This window comes from Sciurus carolinensis, chromosome 11 (assembly GCF_902686445.1).
Source record: "Sciurus carolinensis chromosome 11, mSciCar1.2, whole genome shotgun sequence".
NCBI classification, from domain to species: Eukaryota; Metazoa; Chordata; class Mammalia; order Rodentia; family Sciuridae; genus Sciurus; species Sciurus carolinensis.
The window spans coordinates 87,423,678-87,443,610 of record NC_062223.1 but is presented as its reverse complement, the minus strand read 5'-3'; the positions used below and the strand labels follow the sequence as shown (position 1 = coordinate 87,443,610).

General features: G+C 33.8%; 1 protein-coding gene and 1 pseudogene across 1 annotated transcript in view; one reads left to right on the top strand and one right to left on the bottom strand.

The window, feature by feature from the left end:
• Window positions 1-19,933, top strand: part of Dlg2 (discs large MAGUK scaffold protein 2) — a 2,079,243-nt gene that overhangs the window by 80,413 nt on the left and 1,978,897 nt on the right. The window lies entirely within an intron of this gene.
• LOC124958376 (transcription initiation factor TFIID subunit 13-like) lies at window positions 9,813-10,915 on the bottom strand (annotated as a pseudogene).

Below are 19,933 nucleotides of genomic sequence, written 5' to 3'. Positions count from 1 at the left end.
TAAGAATTATTGGGATTGAGGAAGGCTTAGAGAAACAAACCAAAGGAATGAACAATCTATTCAATGAAATAATATCAGAAAATTTCCCAAATCTGAAGAATGAAATGGAAAACCAAATACAAGAGGCTTATAGAACTCCAAACATACAAAATTACAACAGACCCACACCAAGGCACATTATAATGAAAATACCTAACATACAAAATAAAGACAGAATTTTAAAGGCCGTGAGAGAAAAGAATCAAATTACATTCAGAGGGAAACCAATAAGAATATCAGCAGATTTTTCAATCCAGACCCTAAAAGCCAGAAGGGCCTGGAACAACATTTACCAAGCCCTGAAAGAAAACGGATGCCAACCAAGAATCTTATACCCAGCAAAACTTACCTTCAAATTTGACGATGAAATAAGATCCTTCCATGATAAACAAAAGCTAAAGGAATTTACAAAAAGAAAGCCAGCATTACAGAACATTCTCAGCAAAATATTCCATGAGGAAGAGATGAAAAACAACGATGCAAATCAGCAACAGGAGGCGCTAGCCTAAAGGAATAGCCAAATAAAGGAGAAACCAAATCATGTCAAAAACAAATATGAGTCAATTGACTGGGAATACAAATCATATCACAATAATAACCCTGAATGTTAATGGCCTGAATTCATCAATCAAAAGACACAGACTGGCAGATTGGATTAAAAAGAAAAATCCAACAATATGCTGCCTGCAAGAGACTCATCTCATAGAAAGAGACACCCATAGACTAAAGGTGAAAGGATGGGGACAAACATACCATGCACACGGACACAGCAAAAAAGCTGGAGTATCCATCCTCATCTCAGATAATGTGGACTTCAAACCAAAACTAGTCAGAAGGGATAAAGAAGGACATTACATGCTGCTTAAGGGAAGCATAAATCAGCAAGACATAACAATCATAAATATCTATGCCCCAAATATTGGCTCATCCATGTACGTCAAACAAATCCTTCTCAATTCCAGAAATCAAATAGACCACAACACAATAATACTAGGCGATTTTAACACACCTCTCTCACCACTGGATAGATCGTCCAAACAAAAATTGAATAAAGAAACTATAGATCTCAACAACACAATCAGCAATTTAGACTTAACAGACATATATAGAATATACCATCCAACAAAGAACGAATACACTTTCTTCTCAGCAGCACATGGATCCTTCTCTAAAATAGACCGTATTTTATGCCACAAAGCTACTGTTAGCAAATACAAGAAGATAGAGATACTACCTTGTACTCTATCAGATCATAATGGATTGAAATTAGAAATAAATGACAGAATAAAAAACAGAAACTTCTCCAATACCTGGAGACTAAATAACACACTATTATATGATGAATGGATAACAGAAGACATCAGGAGGGAAATAAAAAAATTCTTAGAAGTAAACGAGAACAAAGACACATCATATCAAAATCTCTGGGACACTATGAAAGCAGTACTTAGAGGAAGATTTATTTCATGGGGTGCATTCAAAAAAAGAAGTAGAAATCAACAAATAAACGACTTAACACTACAGCTCAAAGCACTAGAAAAAGAAGAGCAGACCAATACCAAAAGTAGTAGAAGACAGGAAATAGTTAAAATCAGAGCCGAAATCAACGAAATCGAAACAAAAGAAACAATTGGAAAAATTAACAAAATAAATAGTTGGTTCTTTGAAAAAATAAATAAAATTGATAAACCCTTAGCCACACTAACAAAGAGAAAGAGGGAGAAAACCCAAATTACTAAAATTCGGAATGAACAAGGAAACATCACAACAGACACGACTGAAATACAAAACATAATTAGAAGCTATTTCAAAAATCTATACTCCAACAAAACAGAAAACCTCGAAGACATCAACAAATTTCTAGAGACATATGAATTACCTAAACTGAACGAGGAGGACATACACAACCTAAATAAACCAATTTCAAGCAATGAAATAGAAGAGGTCATCAAAAGCCTACCAACAAAGAAAAGTCCAGGACCAGATGGGTTCTCAGCCGAGTTCTACAAAACCTTTAAAGAAGAGCTCATTCCAATGCTCCTCAAACTATTCCATGAAATAGAAGAGGAGGGAACCCTCCCAAACTCGTTCTATGAAGCCAATATCACCCTGATACCTAAACCAGACAGAGACACATCGAGGAAAGAAAATTTCAGACCAATATCCTTAATGAACATCGACGCAAAAATTCTCAACAAAATTTTAGCAAATCGCATACAAATATATATTAAAAAGATAGTGCACCACGATCAAGTGGGTTTTATCCCAGGGATGCAAGGTTGGTTCAACATTCAGAAATCAATAAATGTCATTCACCATATCAACAGACTTAAAGTTAAGAATCACATGATTATTTCAATAGATGCAGAAAAAGCATTTGATAAAATACAGCATCCCTTCATGCTCAAAACACTAGAAAAAATTGGGGTAGTGGGAACATTCCTAAACATTATAAAGGCAATCTACGCTAAGCCCATGGCTAATATCGTTCTAAATGGTGAAAAACTGAAAGCGTTCCCCCTAAAAACTGGAACAAGGCAGGGATGCCCTCTTTCACCACTTCTATTCAACATCGTCCTTGAGACTCTAGCCAGAGCAATCAGACAAACCAAGGAAATTAAAGGGATACGAATAGGAAAAGAAGAACTCAAACTATCCCTGTTCGCTGATGACATGATTATATATTTAGAGGAACCTGGAAATTCCACCAGAAAACTTTTAGAACTCATAAGTGAATTCAGTAAAGTAGCAGGTTACAAGATCAATGCTCATAAATCCAATGTATTTTTATACATAAGTGATGAATCTTCAGAAAGAGAAATTAGGAAAACTACCCCATTCACAATAGCATCGAAAAAAATAAAATACTTGGCAATCAATCTCACAAAAGAGGTGAAAGACCTCTACAATGAGAACTACAGAACACTAAAGAAAGAAATTAAAGAAAACCTTAGAAGATGGAAAGATCTCCCATGTTCCTGGATAGGCAGAATTAATATTGTCAAAATGGCTATACTACCTAAAGTGCTATACAGATTCAATGCAATTCCAATTAAAATCCCAATGACATGCCTTACAGAAATAGAGCAAGCAATTATGAAATTCATCTGGAAGAATAAAAAACCTAGAATAGCTAAAGCAATCCTCAGTAGCAAGAGCGAAGCAGGGGGTATTGCAATACCAGATCTTCAACTCTACTACAAAGCAATAGTAACAAAAACGGCATGGTATTGGTACCAAAATAGACAGGTAGATCAATGGTACAGAATAGAGGACATGGACAGAAACCCAAATAAATACAATTTTCTCATACTAGACAAAGGTTCCAACAATATGCAATGGAGAAAAGATAGCCTCTTCAACAAATGGTGCTGGGAAAACTGGAAAACCATATGCAATAGAATGAAATTAAACCCCTATCTCTCACCCTACACGAAACTCAACTCAAAATGGATCAAGGACCTTGGAATCAGACCAGAGACCCTGCATCTTATAGAAGAAAAAGTAGGTCCAAATCTTCAACTTGTTGGCTTAGGATCAGACTTCCTTAACAGGACTCCCATAGCACAAGAAATAAAAGCAAGAATCAACAACTGGGATAGATTCAAACTAAAAAGCTTTCTCTCAGCAAAGGAAACTATCAGAAATGTGAAGAGAGAGCCTACAGAGTGGGAGAATATTTTTGCCAACCATACCTCAGATAGAGCGCTAATTTCCAGAATCTATAAAGAACTCAAAAAACTCTACACGAAGAATACAAATAATCCAATCAACAAATGGGCTAAGGAAATGAACAGACACTTCACAGAAGAAGATGTACAAGTAATCAACAGATATATGAAAAAATGTTCAACATCCCTAGTAATAAGGGAAATGCAAATCAAAACTACCCTAAGATTTCATCTCACCCCAATTAGAATGGCGATTATCACGAATACAAGCAACAATAGGTGTTGGCGAGGATGTGGTGAAAAAGGAACACTCATACATTGCTGGTGGGGTTGCAAATTAGTGCAGCCACTCTGGAAAGCAGTGTGGAGATTCCTCAGAAAGCTTGGAATGGAAACACCATTTGACCCAGCTATCCCACTCCTTGGCCTATACCCAAAGGACTTAAAATCAGCATACTACAGAGATACAGCCACATCAATGTTCATTGCTGCTCAATTCACCATAGCCAGATTGTGGAACCAACCTAGATGCCCTTCAGTTGATGAATGGATAAAGAAACTGTGGCATATTTATACAATGGAATATTACTCGGCAATGAAGAATGATAAAATTATGGCATTTGTAGGCAAATGGATGAAATTGGAGAATATCATGCTAAGTGAGATAAGCCAATCTCAAAAAAAGAAAGGACGAATGATCTCGCTGATAAGCGGATGAGGACATATAATGGGGGTGGGAGGGGTTAGCATTAGGTTTAGGGTTAGGTTTAGAGTTAGGCTAAGGAGAGCGGTAAGAATGAAGGAAAGAAGGACTGTATAAAGGGAAAAGGGTGGGAGGGGTGGGGGGGAAGGGAAAAAAAAGAAACATCATTACCCTATGTAAACGTAAAAAAATAAATTAAAAAAAAAAAAGAAAAAAAAAAAAGAAAATCTTGGATAACAATATGTATAAAGAGCTCACATTATATGACCTCTATGCCAGTAAATTTGTCAATTATGCAATAAGTAGTTAATAAACTATTAATAGTCATATTTAAAAAAAAATCGTTTTTTTTTTTTTTTTTTTTTTTTTAAACTTGGAGCCATTAGGGTTTTCTACATGTAAAATTATGTTACCTGCAAATTGGAATAATTGAATATTCTCTTTTCTTATTTAGATGCTCCTTCTCTAAATAGGAATATTTCTTCATCTTTTCTTGTTGCTTTGGCTAAGATTTCCAATACTACATTGAATAAGAGTGCTGAAAATAAGCAGCTTGTTTTGCTTCTGATCTTAGAGATTATTTTAGTTTTTCCCTATTCAGTATGATGTAAGTTATGAGTGTGTTATTTATAGCCCTTATTGTATATAGGTACATTTCTTTTATTGTATTTTTCTTTTGGGGGGTGATGTCTGGTACCGGGGATTGAACTCAGGGGCGCTGAACCACTGAACCACATCCCCAGCCCTTTTTAGTATTTTATTTAGAGACAGGGTCTCCCTGAGTTGTTAAGTGCCTCACTAATCTGCTGAGGCTGGCTTTGAACTTGCCATACTCCTGCCTCAGCCTCCTGAGCTGCTGGGATTACAGGTATGCACATCCACGCCTGGCTAGGTACACTTCTTCTATATCTATTTTTAAAAAAATTATGAAGGGTATTAATTTTATTGAATGCTGTTCTGTGTCTATTGAGATGATCATATTATTTTTATCCTTCATCTGTTAATGTGATACATTAACATTCATTAATTTTCATTTTTTGATTTGATTCTTTTGTTTTTCTGCCCTACTCAAGTTTTGTAATGTCACATGTTTTCATGATATAGTTATCCTTTTGCTGCTAGTGTAGGATTCCTTTAAGCATTCTTGTATGGTCTGTTTGGTGGCGATTAATTACCCGAGTGTGTTTTTATCTTGGAAAGTCTTTATTTGTTTCTCATTTCTAAAGGATAGTTTTGCTGGGTATAGTATTCTTCATTGGTTATTTTTTCCCCCCCTTTCAGGACTGTGAATATATAATTCCATTCTCTCATAGTTTGTGGTGTTTCTTAAGAGAAGTCTTCTGTGAGTCTAATTGCGAGTCCTTTTTAAATAACCTAATGCTTTTTTTCTGATGTGTTTAGAATTCTGTCTTGGTCTTGTAATTCTGAAAGTTTGACTATAATATGCCTCAGAGAAGGTTGAATCTTTTAGAGGTCCTTTGAGCTTTCTGTACCTGGATGGTCATATCTTTTCGAAGATTTGGAAAAATTTAAGCAATTATTATATTGAACAGATTTTTTTTTGTCTTTTCCCCTTTTCTTCTGGAACATCAGTGATACTAAAATTTGCTCACTTAGTGGTGTCCAGTAAGTCTTGAAGGCATTCTTAGTTTTTAAAATTTTTTTCCTTTTGTTTTTCTTTTTAAAATGTGTTTAACTGGTTGATTTCAAAAGAACTATCTTCAAGCTCAGAAATTCTTTAATTCTGTTGTGGTTCTCAACTGTTCTTTTTATTTCACTTATTGAGTTTTTGAGATCTAAGATTTCTGATTGGTTCTTTGTTTTGTTTTCTGTATCATTGATGCATTTATCATTTGTATGATGAAGTATCCTCCCAATTTTGTTTAATTTTCTGTTTGCATTCTTTTGTATCACATTTAATTTCCTTAAAAAATCATTAAAAAAAGTTTTTGTCAGGTGATTTTTTTTTTTTTTTTTGATAGTTTTCTTTGAGGGGTCAGGACTTATTGTGTTCCTTTGAAGGCTTCATGTTACTTTGTTTTTTCCTGGTTCTTATGTCCCCACATTAGTATTTGTACATCTGACTGGTCAGTTGTTGTTGTCAATTTTATAGGGTAGCTTTTTTAGTAAAGGACTTTTGCTAATAATGTGCTGATTGGATATGTTGTGTTGGTTTTTGGGACCAGATGGGCACTTTAGTATAGTGTCTGTTTAGATTCCTTAGCTGAAATCCACACTAAGAACAGTACCTCTTTGTTCACTGTTGTTCTTTTTTTTTTTGGCAGTGCTGGAGATTAAACCCAGGGCTTTGTGCTTGCAAGGCAAGCACTCTACCAACTGAGCTATCTCTCCAGCCCATTCACTGTTGTTCTTGAGAGACATAATGGTCACTGCTGTGTGTATAGTTCCCTTCATTTTGGGGCCCATTGTGTATCTTTCTATCTTGCAACATCTCTACCATATTCCCACTGTACTCTGATGCTCTTCCTCAAATAATTCAGTGAAATAGCTTTTGTTTTTTTCCTTGTTTGGGTCCTTCATTGTGGAGGGGAATATGCAACTCCAGTCTGCCATGTGCTGGAGACACTCCTTTATGATATATTTAAAAAATAGAATCCTGGAATTGACTTGCTAATGTCTTCTTTAAGATTTTGGTGTCTGTGCTTATAAATGAGAATTAGATTGTAATTTTCCTTTCTCATGTCATCATCCTTGTCTAATTATTGTACTGAGGTCACATTGTCTTCATAAAGAATGATGGGAACTCTTTCTCATTTAATTTGTTCTCTGAAGCATTTTGTATAAGATGGGGTTATTATCAGTTGCCTGAAGGTGTGGTTAAAACTTGTCTTTGAAGCCATCTGAGCATGGTACTCTTTTTTAGGTTAATTCTGTGACTTCTGATTTAGCATCTCAGCTGGTTATAGGTTATTCGAGTAGTGTATTTCTTTTACTTTCTTTAAGTAGCTTATTTTTTCTAGTAATTTTCTGATTTTGCCTGTTCTTAAATTTACTGACAAATTTGTTCATATTATCTTATGATTCTTAAATCTGTACTTGTAACTATGCTTATTTTTATTTCTAATATTGCTTATTTTTCTCTCATGTTTTCATGATCAATAATCAGAAAGTTGATGACTACTCTTCATTTCAAAGACCCAATTTGTATTCAGTAATTCACTCTATATTATTCTGCTTTCTATTTTGTTAAATTTGATTTCCATCTTTACTATTTTCCTCATTGTGAGTTCTTTTGGTTTACTTTGTTTATCTTTTAACTTCTGTGTTGAAATCTTGGCTAAGAGTTTTCCATATGTTTTTTCAAATATATGCATTTTGACTATAATTTCTCCTAAGTACCACTCTATTTGTAACCCACATATTTTCTATATATCAAGCTGTTATTTCTAAGTATTTTATATATCCATTATAAAATGGAAATTCAAACTGTGTTTTTTTTTTAGCAGTGTCATTTTTATGTAGTATATTTTTATGGAAAGTGTTAATGCGATTTTTGAATAATTTTCTCTTTATTCTTGGTCTCCCATTTGATTGCTTTATATTCTGTGCACTAATTCTTGGTATTTAGTGTTAGTTGAGAGATGATTGTAGCATTATATAGATAATTTTTGTTTACGCATAATGTGTGCCTGAAAGGACTTTTTGGTCTTAATTTTTATTTTTATATCCCACTCCTTTTCTTATGCAGTTTTCTTTACACATTATTTGATATGGTTAGTAAGAGTCTGTCAAAGTCACTTTTTTAAAATCTGAAAATACATTTATTATTTTCTCGAATGCTAGTTCAGTTGGAACTCCTTATTCAAAAACTACTTGAATAACTAATGAATCTTAACTTTAGTCTATTTAAAATTTCAACTTTCTCTAGTCTCAGCTGCAGTTGCCACTTTTGCCCTCTTTCTCCTACTCAATTTTTAAAAATAACAATTATTACAGCCTATACATACAAATACATATTTTTTCTTTTTTAAATTAATTTTTTATATATTCTAATTAGTTATACAGGACAGTAGAATGCATTTATACATTTTGACAGATCATACATAAATGGAATGTAATTTCTCATTTTTTCTGATTATCCATATTGTAGGATCAGTCAGTCATGCAGTCATATACATACATGAGGTAATAATGTCTGCTTCACTCAACTAGCTTTCCTACTCCCATACCCCCCATATCTTTTCCCCTTCCCATGTATGTATATTAAAGATATTTTTATGTCTTATTTTTTCTTTTTTGAAAATCTTTTATTGGCTCATTATAATGTTACATAGCAGTGGGATTCACTGTACTATAAATACACATAAATACATATCATTTGATCAGTTTCATTACTCAGTACCTTCTTGTTTTAGTCAACTTTTTTGCTACTGTGGTCAAAAGACCTGACAAAAATGATTTTAGAGGAGGAAAGTTTATTTTGGTACTTACAGTTTCAGAGGTCTTCATCCATATACAGCTGGTTCCATTCCTTGGGGCCCAAGTTGAAGCAGAACATCAGGGCAGAAGTGTGTGGCAGAGGAAAGCAGCTGGGAACATTGCATCAGGAAGGCAGAGAGACTCTGCTGAACAAGGACAAAATTTACCCCAAAGACATACCCCAGGTACCCACCTCCTCCAGCCTCACCCTGCCTGCCCACAGATACCATCCAGTTAATCCCTGTCAGGACATTTATGCACTGATTAGGTTAAAATTCTCTTAACCCAATTGTTTCACCTCTAAACTCTCTGGCATTACCTCACACATGAACTTTTGGAGGACACCTCACATCTAAACCCTAACACTTCCCTTTCCCTCCCCTCCTTTGTTCCCTCTATGTCTATTATTTGTCTATCCTCTTAGGATGTAAGCTCTGTGAAGGTAATAATTTTTGCCTACCCCCAAATATTGATATATTCTAGTACCTTCAATGACAGTATTTGGCACATAAAAAGTGCCACAAAATGAAAGAAAAAGTGAATTTATAATTTTGTTTTTATATTTATTTTGTATTTACACTTTGTAGATATTACTGTATTTCTATCATCAGGGTGTAAGCTTTTTTTTTGTTTAATTTTTCATGCTTTATTCCTTGTATCAATAGGTTAAGGAAGTAAAATTTTCCCAGATACTGATTTATAGATACAGTGGAATCAAAAAGTTCAGTTTCACAAACAGAAACATTCAATGATCTCTTTAAATGCAATTTTAATCCTTATTTTAAGCTAAGGTCAATAATTTAATGCAATAAGCTAACTACACACAAAACCTGTATATTCTGAACTACAAAAGTGTTTTCTGTAGCTACATATGGTTTTAGTCAACTACACATTTCCACGTGTACTTAAAAATATGTTAATAAAACGCTACCCCAAATGCTTATCCTGCCATTAACTCATTAAACATTGCCATTCCTGCTACTGAAAATAGATGATCAGGAAAAATGAGTTTTAAAATTTAAAAAGTAATATCAGTCCCAAAAGGTTTTAAATCAAAAAGGCCTTTCAACATGAAAGCATCAACATGTAACTTTAAGTTTCTAAAAAAATAAAATAAAAAAATCACTCTTTAGAAAAGAATATTAAAACGAATTATCTTTTAAGACACATAAACATTCTTAGAAAAACTTGTAGTTTCAAATATCATCTCCTTAGAAGAAACACAAACCAGTTCACTATCTTTACTAACCTCTCAGACCACAGTTGTCTAAAAACTTCAGAATATGTAAGGCATATGTCTCAGCTGTCATGGTCAAAATGACATTTAGATTTCACATATTAAACAGCTATAGTATAGCTTATAATGGCACAAATATACCAAATACATACATACTACTTCATGCTTTAGATAGTCAAAAGTCAGAAGGAACTGCATAATTTTCAAGATACTTTAACATACGTGTAGTCATTAAAACCCAGTAAGTAATTCAAGTATGGTCATGTAAAGGCAGGCAATTAAAGACTCAAATATTGATCTAAAATCAAAGACATGAAAATAAAGGCTGAAAACTTTGTTTCTCCATCTTTCATTTACATGCCTAGGTATTAGGACATTATTGTAGAAAATACACAATTATTATATATGATTTCCACAGAAAATAATAAAATTTCATAAAGTACAAAAAGTACCAAGATACATAGTTTGCTTCATCAAATGCTTTTCTAGGTCGTTTCAACTCTTTGTTTATAGTAAGCAAGTCTTTAACCCTAGCAAACTTCCTTGGGTCCTTTCACATCAAGAAGACGATATCTTCAACTTGTACTCGACCTTGTCTTCCAATTGACATTTCCTTGTGAGTCATTTCAGTGATGAACTCTATGACAAGGTCTTCAAGAATATCCACTGACTCAGTGCAAGGGTTCTGGTCATCCCCAAACCCATACATCATACATCGTATTCCTTAGAAAAAAATCTCTTTCCTTTACCCTGCCCACCTTCTGCACCTCCTCCAATCTCTTCATTTTCCTCCTCAAAGGTCGGATCTTCTTCCTCATCTGCCATCCCACCAGGCTGCCAGCCTACAGCCAGGGTGTAAGCTTTATGAATGGAAGTTTTGCTTGCTCTTTGTTCACTGCTGTATTCTCAGATGCTAGAATACTGTCTAGCATTTAATCAATATTTGTGAATAAATGAGATAATAATTAGGCTATTGTCCATCTAATTATTTTTTTGTTGCATTCAAAGTGGTTTCTTTTGTGAGTTTGTTTTATAATTTTGTTTTCTTTTTGATTTCCTACAGTTTCCCCATTATGTACCTAGGTATAGATTTCTTTTTTAATTTTTATATAAGGTTAATTTTATATAAGGTTAATCTAATCATGGTTTTCACCAATTCTTAGCTATTATTTCTTTAATATTTTCTCTATTCTTCTTTCTCTTGGAACTTCTGTTCAAACAGACTGATGAATGTCTTCCTTGTTTTGTACTCTGCAACTTTCATCCTCTCATTATATTTCTGTTTTTGAGTTGCATTCTTGGTAATTTTCTCATACCCATTTTTCCATGTAATAATTTGCACTTCAGCTCATTCCAATTTGATGATTAACTCATACATTGTGATTTTTAAAAAGCTTAATGATTATATATATTTTTAGAAGTTCAATTTTTTTGAAAATGATGCATTATCGCAAGTTCTTCTGTCATTATGTCTCCATTTCTTCTTTTATTGTGCTTCATTTTTCAGCACTGGGAATTGAATCCAGAGTCTCACACATGCTAGTCAAATGATCCACCATTGAGCTATACCCCAGCCTCTTCTTTATATGTTACTAATAATATCAAGAATAAGTACCTGAAAATAACAGATTCTTTTATTTTCTAAAACATTTTTTTGGGGGCTAGGGCATTCTATTTTACTTATTTGTTAAATCAAATGACTCTATTTTGGTGAATAAAGTTCTCAGGTAACTTTTAAAGTTTGTGAGTTAAGCTTCAGCAAGAGTGTGTTTTACGATAAGTTATATGTGCTGTAGAAATACACCTAGAGAGGAACAATTTTTTTCTGTACTCCAGGAGTCCAGTTTCTCTTAATTTCTTGTTTTGGAATAATTAAAAAACTGGCAAGGGATGTAAATATAAAATTTGGCATTGGTATTGTGAAATATGAAGACATTATAGAAAAATGTAAACAAAACAATCAATTACTTATAGCTATATCTAGCAATAATGTTATCTGAAGTTCACCAGACATTCTAGGCTTTGTAAATCTAAAGAAAGATTATTTATGGGTTAAAATCTTACGCACTTAGATATGGCTTTTCTTTAGAATTTAGAATGCTGAGCAAAGGGAAGGGAAATCAAAGGACAATTCTCAAAGGGGCAAAGGGTAGCCACTGTTACATTAATTCAGTGTTGAAACTGTTTACTTTGACATTTTTGGCTATGAAACTGAAGTAGGATAAAAGACATAAGTATAGGTAGAAAGGAGATGTGGGACAACACAAGAATGGCTATGATTTAAAGTTCAGATTTAAAGTCTACTTTCACATGGATCAAAAGTCTGGATTTAAAGGTCACAAGTAGCACTATTGAATCAGTTATTAGATCTTATCAACAGTAAAAACAAAACAAAACAAAACAGAACAACCACAGTATCCTGTCCACAAAGCAAAATCCATCAAAAAGAAAAGAAAATGATCTCCCCACCCCATCCCAGTCATGATTGACAAGTCAGTAAATGACCCCTCTCCGCATACTGGTGGTAACAAGGAGAACTTAAAACTTCCTCTTAGATCTTGTTCCTGTACTATTGATCTTCCATGCATTAGTATGCTTAGCTAAGAATGTAGCTAGTGAGTTCTTCTTTCATGCCTGCTACTCTACCCTGTTTCTCAGAGTGTGTACTTCTTTCTTTCGTTCTTTCAATAAATTCAGTCTGTGCCTCACTTTGACCCATCTTTTAATTCATTTTCGTGATGATATAAAGGATCATTGCAGTCTCAGTTAAGGTCCACTCCCTTTTGAAGGACCTCCTCAGGACCCTTGTCCTGGTGATCTTAAATGTTTGTGCTATGACACAGAAACAGAACATGAAAAATCATGGAATTATAGAACCTAAGAACTAGCTGGATGTGGTGGCACATGCCTGCTGTCCCAGATTCTTGGGAGGTTGATGCAGGAATATTGCAAATTTAAGGCCAGAGTAGTTAATTTAATGAGACCCTGTCTCAAAATAAAATTTAAAAAATGGGCTGGAGATGCAACTCAGTGGTAGAGCACATGTCTATTATGGGTGAGACCTAAGTTCAATCCCCAGCACCAACAAAATGAAACAAAACAAAACCAAAAATAGAAACTCAGAGCTAACAGGTCAACATTTTTCTACAGTCCAAGTTGTTACATATTATGCAAACCTACAAAGAAAAAAAGAAAACTGCTATTGACAATATATTTACTTTAAAAGATTAAAGTCTCATGTCTTACTGTCCCCATAAGCTAAAAATTTTCATTTTGACCTATTTTATGATCAAAGAACCTCGTGGAGTTCATAGACCCATCAAATACATAGATAACATCCATAATTGACAAGTTAGTTTGTACAACAGGTCTCTGGGGGTTCCCTTCAGCATAATACGTATTTGGAAGATGGCTTGGCAATGGGGTAGTACCCTGCTTCTTGTGGTATATTTCCTACTTAGGTTGAACTCAGAAGTAAATTCAAAATTGCAATTAAAATGTTGTTGAAGTTACCCAAAGTGAGGAGGAAAGAAAAGAAAACAAAATGAGGAAAAGCACCAGGAGGACAAAAAGTAGCTGCTGTTTTGAAAAGAATTCATTTTTCTTTCTCTGTGGGCATACAAGTGTGGGTAGATTTTTCTCAATTCTGTGGTTGTTGTAAATAAATTAGCTGTAAAGCAGTCACAGATTTTTTTTCCTCCTTTAGTCCTCTAAATTACTTCAAGTGTCAAGCTGAGAAATCTGTAGGGCTTTCAGCAATAGCACACTGTTTCATATTATAATTTTTTAAAAGCAGAGACAGAAGCAACCCAAATAATTCCATTTACATCTGAATTAAATTCCTTAGGCATTTCTTGGATTTTATTAGCAATTCAACAAGAAGCCTAGTATTAGGAAATAGGGTGTAATTACAAAAGAAAGGGAGGGTTAGGAGTAAAGGGGCACTGAATTAATAATGCAGAATTTGGCTGAAATGGCTACTTTTGTTGTAATTAGAAGGTGGTGGATAAATTTTAATCCTTCAAAGTAATTTTCTATGACTGAAAATCTGTATTTTAATTTTTTTACATGTGATGTACTAATTGTTCCATTGCAAAAGTCAAATCAATAATAGTTTTATAATCCACTCAACAGATGTGGCGATAATTCCTAAGTCATTTACTAACTTAAATTTCATATAATCTATTAGTGAATATATACTTAATAGTTGTTTATTAAAGATAAAACATTTATAAACAATTTTACTCGTATTACTAGCTGTGTTACATCGGCAGGTTAACTATTCTAGGACCATTGTCTTCTGTAAAATGAGGAGATTGGCCTAAATTTATTTCTTTTTTTCATATTTTGTATTGGTGCATTATAATTATACATAATAGTGAAAAATTTTTAATGTATTTGCATGTGAGCAGAACATTATAATATATCCTTCCACATTACCTCGTTTTCCCCTTTCTTCCTCCCTTCCTTGGCTCCCTTCCTCAACTGGTCTCTTTTATTTTCATGAGATTCCGATCCTCCTTCCCCTATTTTCTTCTTTTTTCTTTCTAGCTTACACGTATGAAAGAAAGTACAACTCTTTTTTTTTTAATTGGTTCTTTTTAGTTACATGTGACGGTAGAATCTATTTTGATATATGTATACAAGCATGGGTCATATCTTATTCTAATTAGAATCCCAGTCTTGTGGATGTATACAATGTGGAGATTCACATTGTGGTATGTGGCATATTTATATATGTACATAGGAAAGTTATGTTCAATTCATTCCTCTGTCCTTCCTTTTTTTTTTTTTTTTTTTATCACTGCCCCTGCTCAATCCTACTGAATTTCTATTCCTTCTCCACTTATTGGATAATATGGGTTAGCATCCACATATCAGAGAAAACATTCAACCTTTGGCTTTTGGGGACTGCTCACTTAGCATAATAGTCTCCAGATCCATCCATTTACCAGCAAATGTCATGAAGTCTTTCTTCTTAATGGATGAGTAATACTCCATGGGTATATATACCACATTTTCTTTATCCATTCAGCTGTCAAAGGGCATAAACTGGGTCAAAAGGTGGCTCCATTCCAGGTTTTCTGAGGATTCTCCACACTGCTTTCCAGAGTGGCTGCACCAATTTGCAACTCCACCAGCAATGTATGAGTGTACCTTTTTCCCCACATCCACGCCAACATCTATTGAAATAATCATGTGATTCTTAACTTTAAGCCTATTGATGCGATTAATTACATTTATTGATTTCCAGATGTTGAACCAACCTTGCATCCCTGGGATAAACCCCACTTGATCATGGTACACTATCTTTTTAATATATTTTTGTATGCGATTTGCCAGTGTTTTGTTAAGGATTTTTGCATCTATGCTTATCAGGGATATTGGTGTAAAGTTTTCTTTCCTTGATGTGTCTTCGTCTGGTTTTGGTATCAGAGTGATACTAGCCTCATAGAATGAATTTGGAAAAGTTCCCTCCTTTTCTATTTCCTGGAATACTTTTGGAGGAGTATTCATATCAGTTGTTCTTTAAAGGTCTTGTAGAATGTTTCATTTTTTACAATTATTTCTATTTCATGGAATAATTTGAGATAAAATTGATGTTAGTCCTTCTTTGAAGGTCTTATAGAACTTGGCTGAGAATCCATCTGGTCCTGGGCTTTTCTTTGTTAGTAGGATTTTGATGGTTTCTTCTATTTCATTGACTGAAATTGATCTGTATTAATTGTGTATGTCCTCCTGAGTGGATAATTCATATTTCTATAGAAATTTGTCAGTGGTCTCCAAGATTTTCTATTGTATTAGAGTATAAATTTTGAAGATTATTGTTTGATCTATTTGGTTATATATGACAACAGAATGCATTTTGATTCATTCTACACAAATCAAGTACAACTTTTCATTTCTTTGGTTGTACATGATGTAGATTCATACCATTCATGTAATCATACATGTACATAGGGTAATGATGCCTATCTCATTCCACCATCTTTCCTACCTTGTGCCCTCTTCCCTCCCCTCATTTCCCTCTACACAGTCCAGAGTTCCTCCATTTTTCCCTTACTCCCCCCTGTCCATATGTATCAGCATCCACTTGTCAGAGAAAACATTTGACCTTTGTTTTTTTTGGGATTGGCTTATCTCACTTAGCTTGATATTCTCCAACTCCATCCATTACTTGCAAATGCCATAATTTTATTCTTCTTTAAGACTGAGTAATATTCTGTTGTGTATATATACCACAGTTTCTTTATCCATTCATCAATTGAAGGGCATCTAGGTTGGTTCCCCAAAAGAGCTATTGTGAATTGAGTTGCTATAAACATTGATGTAGCTGTGTCACTGTAGTATGCTGATTTTAAGTCCTTTGGGTATAAACTGAGGAGTGGGATAACTGGGTCAAAAGGTGGGTCCATTCCATATTTTCTAAGAAATCTCCATACTGCTTTCCAGAGTGGCTGCACCAATGTTCAATGCCATCAGCAATGTATGAGTGTATTTTCTCCCCACATCTTTGTCAACACCTATTGTTGCTTGTGTTCTTTTTATTTATTTATTTTTATTGTAAACAAATGGGGTACAACTTGTTTCTTTGTTTGTACATGAAGTAGAGGCATACCATTTGTGTAATCATACATTTACATAGGGTAATGGTATTTGATTCATTCTGTTATCCCCCCCCCATCTTGTGTTCTTGATAATAGTCATTCTAATTGGGGTGAGATGAAATCTTAGGGTAGTTTTGATTTCATTTTTCTAATTACTAGAGATGTTGAACAATTTTTCATATATCTGTTAATTGCTCGTAGATCTTCTTCTGTGAAGTGTCTACTCAGTTCTTTATCCCATTTATTGATTGGATTATTTGTATTTTTGGTGTTAAATTTTTTGAATTCTTTATAAATCTTGGAGATTAGTGCTCTCTGAAGTTCATGTGTTAAAGATTTTCTCCCATTTTGTAGGCTGTCTCTTCACATTATTGATTGTTTCTTTTACTGAGAAAAACTTTCTAGTTTGAATCCATCCCATTTATTGATTCTTGATTTTAATTCTTGCAATTGGTGAGTCTTCTTAAGGAAGTCTGGTCCTAAGTCAACATGATGAAGATTTGGACCAACTTTTTCTTCTGTAAGGTGCAGGGACTCTGGTCTAATTCCCAGGTCCTTGATCCATTTTGATTTGAGTTTTGGGCAGGGTGAGAGATAGGGGTTTAATTTCATTCTGCTGCATATGGATTTCCAGTTTTCCCAGCACCATTTGTTGAACAGGCTATCTTTTCTCCATTGTATGTTTTTTGGCAGCTTTGTCTAATATGAGATAACTGTTTTTATGTAGTTTGTCTTTGTGTCTTCTGTTCTGTACCATTGGCGCCAGTACCATGCATTTTTGTTACTATGGTTCTGTAGTATAGTTTAAGATCTGGTATTGTGATGCGTCCTGCTTCACTTTTCTTGCTAAGGATTGCTTTGGCTATTCCAGGTCTCTTATTTTTTCAAATGAATTTCATGACTGCTTTCCCTTTTTCTATGAGGTACATCTTTGGGATTTTGATTGGAATTGCATTGAGTATGTATAGTGCTTTTGGTAGTATGGCCATTTTGACAATATTAATTCTGCCTATTCAAGAGCACAAGAGATCTTTTCATGTTTAAGGTTTTCTTTAATTTCTTTCTTTAGTGTTCTGTAGTTTGAAAATAGATTTTTTATCATTATCTGCTTTTTAGTAGTATCCATCATGATATTTCTGTTTTCACCATGAATTTTAGTAATTTAAGTTTTCTCTTTCACTACACTAACTTGGTTAAGAGTGTATAATTTTTATTTTATTTCATTTTTAAAAGAACCAAGTTTTTCTTTGGTCAACTTTTGGATTTGTTTGTTTGTTTGTTTGTTTCAATTTCCTTGATTTCATCTCTGTTAAATTTGGACTTTTTTTTTTTTTAATGCATGTGAAAGCAGACTTTAAACATGGCCACTCTTGTGTTCTCCTGTATGTTTCCATTATACCTATTCTTATGTCTTCTACCTTAGTTCCATTTCTAGTCTTTTGAAGAATCTGCTTTCTTACTACCATAGCGGTTATACAAACCCATCAGCAGAGTTTCAGGGTTCTGTTTACTCCATGTCCTCTCCAACATTTATTATTATTTGTATTCTTAATGGCTGCCATTCTAACTGGAGTGAGGTGAAGTGTCAGTGTAGCTTTAATTTGTCTTTCCATAATTTCTAAAGATATTGAATATTTTTTCATATATTTGTTGGCCATTTGTATTTCTTCTTTTGAGGAGTGTCTGTTTAGCTCATGTTTTCATTTATTTATTTAGTTTTTTTTGGTGTTAAATTTTTTGAGTACTTTCTATATTTTGAATATAAATCCTGTGTTAAAAGAGTAACTAACAAAGACTTTCTCTCATTCTGTGGGTTTTCTCTTGTTCTTGTTTCTTTTGCTGTGCAGAATCTTTTTAATTTAATGACATCCATTTATCAATTTTGATATTATCTCCTGAGCTTTAGGAGTCCTTTTGAGGAAGTTGTTGCTTGCACTTATGCTTGAGTGTTGACCCTATGTTTTCATCTAGAAGTTGCAAAATTTCTCTTCTGATTCCTGGGTCTTTGATCTCTTTTATATCTTGGATCTTTTGAGTTGATTTTTGTTCAGGGTAAGGGATAGGGATTTTATCTCATTTTTCTACATATGAATTACCAGTTTTCCTAGGACTGTTAAAAATATCCAGTGTATGTTTTTGGTGTCTTTGTGAAGGACCAGAGGAAAGTATCTGTGTGTGTTTGTCTCTGTGTAATCTATTCTGTACCATTTGTTTATGTGTTTGTATGCCATTCAGTGTTTTTTAAAAATTTGTTCTAATTAGTTATACATGACAGTAGAAAGCATTTTGACATATTACACATAAAGTGAGTGCTATTTTTGTTGCCATAGCCTGTAGCATAATTTGAAGTTGGGTATTGTGATGCTTCCAGCATTGCATTTTTGGTTTAGAATTTCTTCGGCTCTTGTGAGACTTTTATTTTTCCAAATTAATTTTAGTACTTTTTTTCCTAATTCTGTGAATAATGTCATTTGTATTTTAATGGAGATTGTATTGACTCTGTATATTAGTTTTGGTAGTATGATCATTTTAACAATATTAATTCTGCCTATCCATGAACATGGGAGCCTTTCCATTTTTTAGTGTCTTCTTACATTTCTTTCTTCAGTGTTCTACAATTTTCATTGTAGAAGTCCTTCATCTACTTGGTAAGATTTATTCCTAGGAATCTATTTTTTTTGAGGCTCTCATGCATGAGATTGTTTTTTTCTACTTTATTTCTAGTATTCATTTCTGTTCTGAATTCCACAAGGTCAGTAAAAATGAGAGTAATGATTTGGTATATAGATAGATGTCATCCATTGTAATTTAAAGTCATAAATACATAAGTATTATAGGGAATAAAAGGAATTATATCTTTTCTTACCCATCATAAGGTAATGGATGACACTACCATAACAACACAATAACAGAAGAAAAACAACACATTTAATAAAAATTTTATGAGACATGGGAGCCTTTCAGATTGAAGATCCAAAGATACAGTAGAAGTTTTTTTTTCCTTTTTTGCTTTTATTTGGTGCTGAGGATTGAACCCAGGGCCTTACACATAATAAGCACATTCTGTATCACTGAACTAAACTGATTTTATGCTTAGGTGTGATGAAATATTGACAGCCTTGTAGAAACGGGATTGGAAGAAAGGGTATATGAATTAATGGAAACAGACTGAGAGGGGAACCCAGCAAGGCCTGTCTGTCCAGATTCATTTTGGCTACCCGGTTGTAGCATTTCT